Below are 11,243 nucleotides of genomic sequence, written 5' to 3'. Positions count from 1 at the left end.
TTTCATGTCTAGTAGTATTCATGCACGCCAGCTGTTTACTGTCTTTAAAGCACCAGGTGCGTCTGTCTAATTCTCAAACAGCAGAATGCTTAAATGCTATGTTAAGCTACAAGTAGGCCTAGGTCAATGTATAACATTAGCTTGGGATGTTTTTACAGTAAGCATTGGTAGTTGTGAAAGCAGCTGCATCCCTTCTAAATATCAAAATATGGAAATGCTAACATATCTTTTCTTTCTCCCTCAAGGTGCTTTGCTTAAATTTCTCAGCCCTCAGGCTCTTCCTAAGGATACTATGGAGTAAAACTTGTGTCACCTTAAACCGAATTTGAATATGAATTTGAATATGAATTTGAGCAATTGTATTGGAAAAACGAATTTGAATAGTATATATTGAAACTCAATTCATTAGATTGGAACTGAGTCTCAGTCAACTTGAAATTGAATATAATAGTTTGAAATTGAACTAATTTGCTCTGATACATAAATTATCCTGACTGAAAATTTCGCTCTTGGAACTTTCACATTCAGTTCTCAAAATTCAGTTTCAAAACGTGAAATTCAATTTCAGTCTACCGAGACAAAAACAGCTGGTAGCTAAGGAAGAGCAATCGAGTGCAGAGCTATTGTGATCGCGTGACAAGTGCCGAGCGCGAAGCAAAGAGCATAGCACCCTCTTAGCAAGCTGTCTCCTGAACCTCCTTACAGTGTCGAACAGAGAAAGAAGAGATGGAAGCGACTGGCACATCAGAAAACGTCCAAGTAAGTTGATATCATATGCCATGTCTGTTAACGTTACTTTATATAATGTACATTATATGCTAGCGCTGGCTGGCTAGCCAGCATAGTTTCATCGACTAAGTTAAAGTTTTTTCCATAGTTCAGAACCAGTTAGACTACTATAACGTTACTCTTTGATAGAACAATATGATTGGTCATTGTCATATCATTGTGCCTTTTAGGCCTGTAAGAACACATGGAAAACTGGATATGTCCCCCTAGTTAAGCTTTTTTCATCGTTGTGTTGTCTGTTAGCTAATGCTACGTGGGGCAATTTTTTCGTGCCGTGATGTTGCCAGACAACTGGATTGCGATAACTAGCAAATGGTAGCTAGCTAGCTTCTAAGAGTTTCAAACTGAATATGTTCTATATCGATAATATGATCAAGACTCAAGAGACCCTAGTTTAACAGTATTTCTACAGGCTGATTTATGCTTCTTCATCGACTCCATGCAGATTTTGTAAAAGTTATTGAGAAATAGACACAGTATATTACAATAACCTAATTATTATACTTTAACTGTGTGTTGTCTTGATACTTCTGTTTCAGTAATGTGTGTGTAGATTGCAAATAATGTGTTGTATGACGATAGAAATGTCCTTGGTTCTTAATTAACTCATTGTATTGACCAAGTCGTGTGTGTGCAGAGAAGGTGTAATGATATTTGTTATGATGTATATGATCCAAGGTATATATGTGTGTGTGAGAAACAACTGATTGTCTCTTAGGTGCACAGACTTGTGTATCCTGATTGCCTTATGCTTATGAGATCTCTTTGCGCAGAGATGAATAAACAATTAACGAGAAAGACTCACAGTAGACCTTTAAGCTAAACACTGATTGTTTGTTGGTTTTATTTTCATAGGTTGAGAGGCCTCAATGAACAGTGGACAGTGAGATAGACTGAGGACAATGGACTGGCACCGATCAGACATGGACACCGAAGCTTGATTTCTCTTAATAAATATCTTTGCAAGATGCAACACATATTGTAAAACACTTTACACACTAATAAACATGTCCACTGTTGTTTTCTCTGGAATTGATGTTTGCCAATTCACCATCACCAATTGTTTGCCATTGGTGGTGATGGATTTCCAAATGGATTTCCAAATGTATGGGCAATCTAAATTTTAGTTTATGTGTGTAATCAGCTGATATTAGATATGATGCAATTGCAAAATCATGTAGGTTTATCCTTTGCAACATAAGGAAGAACAGACCTTATCTGACACAGGATTCCACACAACTTCTTGTTCAGGCCATGGTCATCTCCAAGCTGGACTATTGTAATTTACTATTAGCTGGTTTACCTGCTTGTGTAGTAAGATTGTTACAGCTGAGTCAGAATGCTGCCGCACGCCTGGTCTTTTATCAGCCAAAGACATATGTAACTCCTCTCCTAGTTACTCTCCATTGGCTCCCTATTAGGCAGAATTAAATTTAAATCTCTCACTTTGGCCTATAGGACACTGACCGGATCTGCTCCTTGTTATTTTAATTCAATGATCAAGACGTACATCCCCAACTGCCCACTGCGGTCTTCTGAAGAGTGTCTGTTGTGTCGACCAGACATAGGTCAAATTCAAGACTTTTCCTCAGTGGTTCCATGTTGGTGGAATGAGTTGCCCAGTGCTCTCTGTTCCTTTGATAGTTTTGGGTCTTTTAACAGGGGTCTAAAGACGTATCTGTTCAACATGCACTTGAATTAACACTTATGGTTTGTATAGTATTGTTTCATTTTCATTAGGCTGTTGATTAATTTGACATTGTTGTTTATTATTGATATTCTCCATAATGTAGTCTTACCATGCTATTGTTATTTTTATTATATTATTGACTGAATGTACATTATTGTTTATTATTACTATTTTCCCTTTTTTCTCATTGTTTATGTCATTAGGCTATTGATTGAATTGACATGGTTGTTTATTATTGCTATTCTCTTTATTATAGTCTGACCAACATCTTCATTTGTTCCCTGTTCAATTTTAAGTATTATATTGTTTTGTATTTATGTTGCTTTGGACAAAAGCGTAACCATAACCATATGTAATTGGAAGCAAATAAAGGTAGCCTACACATCATAGTATTACAAGAGTGGCTTTAAACGTAAGAAAACGGTAATGATTTGTCCTTTTTTGGTCATTCAAACATGTAGATTTTTATTCACATAATTACTAGGTTGTTGCCTTTTCTATCCAGTAGGTGGCAGTCCAGGATAAGAAATAGAGCAGTAGTTGAGTAGGAAAAACGAAAACGAGAGAAAGTTATGCCCATGACATTTTAAAGAATGACAGGCTAGAAGTTTGCAATTGGTAGACAGTACATTGATGGTTGATGGCTAGCTGAGTAGTTCTGTATGGACTGACAGGCTGGAAGTTTGAAATGTAATACTGTAAAAAATGTTTTAGCCTATTTAAAATTACAAAAACGGTAGGTAAGACCATACATCGATGTTTGATGGCTAGCTGGGTAGTTCTGTACTTCAAGGATTGACAGGCTAGAAGTTTTAGATGTAATACTGCAAAAACATTTTTATTTGTTTAAAATTACAAAAACGGTAGGTAAGTAGGCCTAGGCTACATCGATGTTTGATGGCTGGGTAGCCTAGGCTGTTCTGTATTTCAAGGATTGACAAGCTAGAAGTTTGAAATAATACTGCAACAAATGTTTTATTTGTTTAAAATTACATAAACGGTAGGTGAGACAGTAGGCCTACAATCGGAATGTGTTTTATGAATCGTGCGTGCAGATCTAATAACCGTGCAAACCAAGTGCCCACACTATGCTCTGCTTCGCGCTCGGCACTAGTCACGCGATCACAATAGCTCTGCACTCGATTGCTTTTCCTGAGCTACCAGCTGTTTTTGTCTCGGTAGACTGAAATTGAATTTCACGTTTTGAAACTGAATTTTGAGAACTGAATGTGAAAGTTCCAAGAGCGAAATTTTCAGTCAGGATAATTTATGTATCAGAGCAAATGAGTTCAATTTCAAAATATTATATTCAATTTCAAGTTGCCTGAGATTCAGTTACAATCTAATGAATTCAGTTTCAACATATACTATTCAAATTCGTTTTTCCAATACAATTGTTCAAATTCAGCAATTCAAATGCAAATACAACATATTCAAATTCGGTTTAAGGTGGCACAAGTTTTACTCCATAGGATACCTCCACTGATGAAGATGGCCTGAAAGGTTAATCTTATGTGTGTGTGTGACTGTGTGTACATGTTGGATTTTTAAATTGCTATAGCTGCTACAACCTGCACTCTTTATAGTTTGAACAATGCATCCTTTTTCTGCATAAGATGGCAGTGTTTTATTTTCTCACTTTGTGAGAACTGAATAATGTGAGTGTGTGTGTGTTTAAAGGAACACGCCACCCAATGTCAGTAGTAATATATGTTCTAGGGGTGTAACGGTTCATGTATTCGTATTGAACCGAAACGGTACGGGCGTCACGGTTCGGTGCATGAATTTACACGGAGAATACACGGTATAAAAATACATAAAACTCGTGTGCGGATTAATTAATGTCATGCGCAATTACTGTTAAGCAGCGAGAGTTACGGGAGTTCTTTAGCGACACCTAATGCTAATCTGTAGCCTCGCCTTAGCTCTGATTGGCGCCTATGTTTTTTTTTTGTCAGGTCGTCGGTCGAGTCCGTCAGTCATTAGCAGCACTAACGTTAGACCCACAAGAGTTAGAGGATCCGCTGGTCTCTTTAAGAGCGCAAGTTTGAAAACTTCAGTTACAGTAACGTTAGTACAGGCGAAAGAGTGGTGGATAAGATGAAACTGTTTGTCGGCGTTGTTCAGCAGTTGTTGGGTATGTGAGTGGAAAAAATGCTACTCGAAGCCATCACCCAGATGATGTAGGCTACCAATCACTGAAACGAGGGGAAAAAACTTCCCCTGCGCTTCAGCAGCCTTTGGATACACATACAAATAGGGCCAAAACCTATGGCTTAAATTAAATGATTTCGTAATGACAGAAAGCTATGTAAATCGCGTGGTAATTGCCTTTATGTTGGGGTAACTTGTAACTTCTCACATGAGGTTCTGGTAGTGTTAAGTGCATAGACAGTAAAATAAAGTGACAACGCTAACCAGGCTAATAAACAAACCATGCTACGGTGAGTTAACGTCAAAGGGCAAAGTCACGTGACTTCTAGTTGTAGTCTGTTTATGAAATGAAAGGAGCAATTTCGTTTTTTAAAAAAAGTCAAAATAGTGTGATATTTTCACAATTAGTAGGCTAGATTATTACTTTACACACAATAAAAAAAATATTGAGGCAAATTGTAGACCCTTCCATATACAACTAAACACAGATGTTGAAGGTCTTGCTTAATTTTTCTATGTAATTTGCACTTTCAGAAATAAGAGATGCTGTAGGCCTATTTTCAGTTTTAGAGCTGATTGTCTTATTTTGTTTACAAGTTACAGATGGAGTCTGGGTACTTATTGTACTGTTTAGCCTACATCTTACACACTTCAGGCTGTTGCAGATAACTCAGGGAAGATACTGTATGACACTAGGTGGTACAGCCTGAGACATGCACAAAAAAAAATGCTTTCTGCATTTTTGTTTTGCTTTCCCCTCCATTGTACCGAACTCGTACCGAACCGTGATGTCCGAACCGAGGTATGAACCGAACCGTGACTTCTGTGTACCGTTACACCTCTAATATGTTCTTACCTTAACTTTCACGAGTTGAGTCATACCTCTCCCGTGTCCGTACGTGCACTCAAACGCTCTGGTGCGCGGCTGGACTGTGTTAGCATGTTGCTATGCTAGCGGGCTTTGACGGCAACTAAGCGTAGAAGTAATCAAAAACATCCACGTTTTACCGACTTAAATACAGTTGCACGAGTAGTTGATAGAAATGCTACGGCCACGCAACATGAAACGTGGCGATTTTCCAAGCGAATAAACCGGAGAACTACAATGTGTGGCGCAATAGCACTTGGGAGTACTTCGACCTAGCGTAGTAGTATTGTTAACACCTAATTGTAGATCCTATACACCACAGAGTTTAGAATCCATGCTGGATCGATTCTCAGCCTCTCCCTCCCCTCTGAGCGAGAGAGAGGCACACACACTAGAGATGCGCTGATGGGCTATTATTTCAACCATAACTGCATAGCAAAACTTATCATCCATCAGCCATCCATCAACACCAAAGTTTTTTGACCAATCTTCGAAACGGCACCCGCCCACCATCCGCTGGTTGTTTTAATGTAGGGGGTGATGCGCTGCTGGCTAGAAAGCCCTTGCCTGTTCTAGGAAGACCGATCCAATGCAGCAAATATATTAAAAGGCTAAAGTCGTACATTGGCTATGTTGTAGCCTATCCCCAGAATATCAGCAGCAAACTCAGTCTCTGTCTCGCAAAACAGTCTCCAAATAAAACGCACATCGGCCTGTTGCCTATACTGCCAGCTTGTGACAATATATCGTCCAAAATGCTTGATTGCATTGCATTCTCCACATTTTTAGCTACATTTTCATGTACCACATCAGCATTTTTGTTCAGTGAATCTTTTGTAAATTGCTTTAAAATGAATTGCGCTGTCTGTCTGAAAAAGAGCGCTCGTGCAGTCAAAATGAATGGGAGTCTTCAGAACAGGCTTTCAGTCACCCTGACATAACAGTGTGTAAAGTAGCCTATAATGTGAATGACTTGATTTCTTTCTTTTTGCAAAAAATAAAGTACAATAGGCATTAATTAGTAGGCCAGGAGCATGTTGAAATTATGTGGCAAATTGCGTTTTTTATTACAATGATAAAATTGTAATAGGACGTGACCGAAGCTGAGGCAAGCCAGGCAATAGGCCTATAGGCCCGACGTTATTGTAAAGCAATTTACAAAAGATTCACTGAACAAAAATGCTGATGTGGTACATGAAAATGTAGCTAAAAATGTGGAGAATGCAATGCAATCAAGCATTTTGGACGATATATTTTCACAAGCTGGCAGAAAAGGCAACAGGCCGATGTGCGTTTTATTTGGAGACTGTTTTGCGAGACAGAGACTGAGTTTGCTGCTGATATTCTGGGGATAGGCTACAACATAGCCAATGTACGACTTTAGCCTTTTAATATATTTGCTGCATTGGATCGGTCTTCCTAGAACAGGCAAGGGCTTTCTAGCCTCACGTCAGCAGCGCTGCATCACCCATATAGCCTAGGGGAGAACCGGCACAATTGTAACACTTTTTAATTTTTCCAATTCAAACTCGATTTACACAAAGACGATAGACTTGAGAGTTGTGAAATTTGACCAGAACAGAGTCGTACATGTCTACTCCATGAAAGTTGAAACAGAATTTAAAAAAGATGTTATAGTTTGTCAATAATTTAACTTAACAGCCATAAAAAAGTGCGGTACAGTTGTAACAGTAGCGTCATGAATGTAACAGTAAAATCGTGAATCCTATAACATATTTTAACACAAAACAGTGCTGTGTTAAACAAAGAGCATCTGTTTTCATATAAAATCAAGAAAAAAAGTCCAAATGTATGACTGTTAAAGCTAATTTATTGCATTATTGATTAGCCATTGCAGACCATATTACGGTGTTATGCTAGCTCACAATAACCTTTAAATATGCTTATTTTGGCCATATCCACTTGATAAAACCAGTAAATATAGTTGATAAACTGCTTATTTCTTACATGTCTGAAGCATTTAGTCCAACAGTGATATTTCAAGTTGCTGTGTTAACTTTAATTGGGTGATGTCGGCACAAAAATCATAATCCATAACTCGCAATGAGAATGTTCGTGCATTCGCGATAAAATCAGTTCATCTTGCCATAGAGACTGGTGTTACAACTGACCCGCACAGGTCATGTTTTTATTTTCATTTAATTGCATGTGCTGTGACTACATAAATCAAATAGGACTCATGTTAACTTGAAACAGAGGGACTGAAGATATGAATGACATGTGATTGAAGTCCACACGCTCAAATTTCACAAAGCAAACTTAAACAAACAGTTGCGGTTAAAAATAAATAAATCGCGATGCTTGAATTTTGCACCTTTTTGCTTAATATCTCTGGTCGTATTTATAGTAGACCATTCATATGTGGATGGCTGTAAGATTATACATAATTACATGATATGTGTCTGTTTACGTTTCCGTAGCTACACCATATCTTGAGAATTAAACACTGTTACATTTGTACCGCTGTTACAATTGTACCAGTTCTCCCCTACATTAAAACAACCAGCGGATGGTGGGCGGGTGCCGTTTTGAAAATTGGTCAAAAAACTTTGGTGTTGATGGATGGCTGATGGATGATAAGTTTTGCTATGCAGTTATGGTTGAAATAATAGCCCATCAGCGCATCTCTAGTGTGTGTGCCTCTCTCTCGCTCAGAGGGGAGGGAGAGGCTGAGGGTCGATCCAGCATGGATTCTAAACTCTGTGGTGGATAGGATCTACAATTAGGTGTTAACAATATACTACGCTAGGTCGAAGTACTCCCAAGTGCTATTGCGCCACACATTGTAGTTCTCCGGTTTATTCGCTTGGAAAATCGCCACGTTTCACGTTGCGTGGCCGTAGCATTTCTATCAACTACTCGTGCAACTGTATTTAAGTCGGTAAAACGTGGATGTTTTTGATTACTTCTACGCTTAGTTGCCGTCAAAGCCCGCTAGCATAGCAACATGCTAACACAGTCCAGCCGCGCACCAGAGCGTTTGAGTGCACGTACGGACACGGGAGAGGTATGACTCAACTCGTGAAAGTTAAGGTAAGAACATATATTACTACTGACATTGGGTGGCGTGTTCCTTTAAGTATGTTGGATTTAGTTATTGTGCACTTTTTTACATTTATATTGGATTTTATGGTACGGTGGTGTTTTTGCAAATGTTCAAAATGTTCAAAACTAATGCACAGAATATATATGCAACTGCAGTATTTGCACTGTCAAAATTTTGTATTTATATAAACTGTATGGCTATGCGGTGGTTCCTGTAGGCTTTGCGTGCGGTGGGGGGGGGGGGGGGGGGGTGCCTCCATGTCCATTTTGCTTGGGGCCCCCAAATTCCTTGAAACGGCCCTGTCTGCACCTATGATTCTCTACAACTTTTTACTGCATTGCCATGAACAAGGTAAAGGCAAAAAAGGTGTTTCTTTGTCGAACAAATTGGGCTGCAATGTGAGCCTTGAATTGGATGTCATGCAGGAATTTGCTAGGATCTCAAAACCGGATTATGAACATTCTTTGCCATAGAGCCACGGTTGTCAAACTGGGGTACGCGTACCCCTAGGGGTACGTGGACTGATTTCAGGGTGTACGCGAAAAAATATCTAAGTCATATTGCCTTTTCAAACGTTTTCTCTATCCCACGTTGGTAACTTAACTTCTGCATTTGCACTGCACATTAAAAACTTATTTTCTCCGCATTAACAAAATATTCGAGAGTGGAGACAGAGAGGGTAAAACAGCGTTTCTCAAACTGTGGGCCGCGGAGACATGCCAGGTGGGCCGCGAACTGACGTGAAAAACAGGAGTTTTTTTATTTATTTTTTTATCTGTAGCCTAGGCCCAGGTAGCACCCGATGCGCAATGGACGCACTATGTTATTCATAGGGAAGCGCTCGTGTCAAGGCAGCTTAGTTAGTCCCGACCTGAATGAGATTTTGAACGAGGTTGTGAGAGTGGTGAATTTCATCAAGACCCGGCGTGTCTATTCTCCGCACTTTGAGAGGAGATGGGAGCTGACCAAAAGGCTGTACTGTTTCACAGCGAGGCAAGACTTTCCCGAGGTAAAGTGCTGTCGCGTGTTTGAGCTCCGAGTCGCCTCTTCTTGGACGAGCGCATGTTTGAATCTGCAAGCACGTTCACTAATGAACATTTCTTGACGAAGCTGGCCTATTTTAGCGATATATTTGGAAAGCTCAAGGAGTTAAATCTCCAGTTACAAGGCAAAGACAAGCACCTAGCAGATAAGATCACTGCATTCAACAAGACGATTGTGTGTGAGATTACAGTAGGTGCAGATCTATTTAAAATCATTATATTCAGCACATTTGTAGGCCTATCATATGTTGACTATTGATGAGATTTGTATCATATGTTTATGATCCTATTCACTATTCTCGACAAAATTGATTGTGTTTCTCTATGGCAGTGGTTCCCAAACTTTTAACAGGCATGTACCCCCTGAGACATTATGATCTTCCGGAGTACCCCCAACACCACCAATTGTTAACAAGTTTTTTTTTAATTGTTTTATTAATATTTATTTTTATCAATTTTGTCGAGAATAGTGAATAGGATCATAAACATATGATACAAATCTCATCAATAGTCAACATATGATAGGCCTACAAATTTTGAACGTTTACAGTAGCCTATAATATATTTATTCATGATGCGCCCTTTTCAGCTTGTCTTAGTGGCACGGCAAGTGGCAAATAGTAGGAACAAACTCAGCGGAGAAAGATATCAGTAGATACTTCTGATTTGTATAGTGTTTTGTTCACTTGGATTTTGGAAATGTTACAGAGAAATATGTTAGCCTTTTCTGCCTCCAGACCATGTAGTTGCATCATAGACAGACAAAAACGATCACTGGCTAACCCACTTTAAACTACTTTAGCAAAGTCCTTGGCTGCAGGTTGTGAGCAACAGGCAAACGCAAGATACAATTGCAGTCCAATGAGATGCAACTTTATTCTCTGCGATCATGGCAATGTTAGACGATGTCGTTGGTGTAACAAATATAAGTTCGCCGACCTTGACTCAGGCGACTTGTCCCCTTCAGCTGCGACGTGTGCCGATGTATGAACAAGACAGGCTATAAACAAATATCGGGGTAATTTACAGTTGACAATAATGACGGATCTTTACTTAATGCTATTAGATATGGGTCCATACGTTTATTTAGGCTACTTATATTGACGAGATGAAGCCGTTAGGCTATGTGCTCTGCTCAGCTCAAATCTACGCGCTACAGGCGATTGTCACATAGAATAGCCTATAGAACTGGAATGTCATATCAACAATATGGCCGCGGCGGTGTTTGCGAATAAGCCCTATAGCGTTGGATTATAAACATGCTTTACCACAAAAACAGACAAAAACGTGAGGTAAGTCGAGCTACATGAAGTTATTATTTTGCTGTCACTTTGTCTGTTTTATAACCCAGAAGGATGTAATTGGTATCAAATGATAGCTCTGTGTCTCCTCTCTTATCTGACATGCATGGCATAGGCCTATCTATGCGATCACAGGTCCGCAAGTAATTCAAACAAGAGTAATGAGTGTGCAGCGTTGGTTTTTGAACATGACGTTATTATTTTACAGTCACTTCGTCTGTTTTCATAAGCCAGAAAGATCGACATACTTGGTATCCATGTCTCCTCTTTCATCTGATATGCTTGCCATATCTATGCGTTCACGGGTTTGCGAGTAATTCAAACGAGAGTA

At 39.2% G+C, this 11,243-nt stretch overlaps 1 long non-coding RNA gene across 1 annotated transcript; it reads left to right on the top strand.

Annotated features, from left to right (window-relative positions):
• Window positions 1-510: 510 nt before the first annotated feature.
• Window positions 511-1,808, top strand: LOC143138940 (uncharacterized). Its single transcript, XR_012990306.1, has 2 exons — window positions 511-759; window positions 1,645-1,808. It is a non-coding gene; the product is annotated as an uncharacterized LOC143138940 (long non-coding RNA).
• Window positions 1,809-11,243: the final 9,435 nt, after the last annotated feature.

The sequence above is a fragment of the Alosa pseudoharengus genome, unplaced genomic scaffold (genome assembly GCF_046254945.1).
Source record: "Alosa pseudoharengus isolate Yale_2024_CS ecotype anadromous, Long Island Sound unplaced genomic scaffold, YU_APseudo_1.1 YU_APseudo_1.1_scf_22, whole genome shotgun sequence".
Lineage (NCBI taxonomy): Eukaryota > Metazoa > Chordata > Actinopteri > Clupeiformes > Clupeidae > Alosa > Alosa pseudoharengus.
Note: the sequence above shows the minus strand (reverse complement) of the source record. Positions and strands in the feature narration are given on the sequence as shown.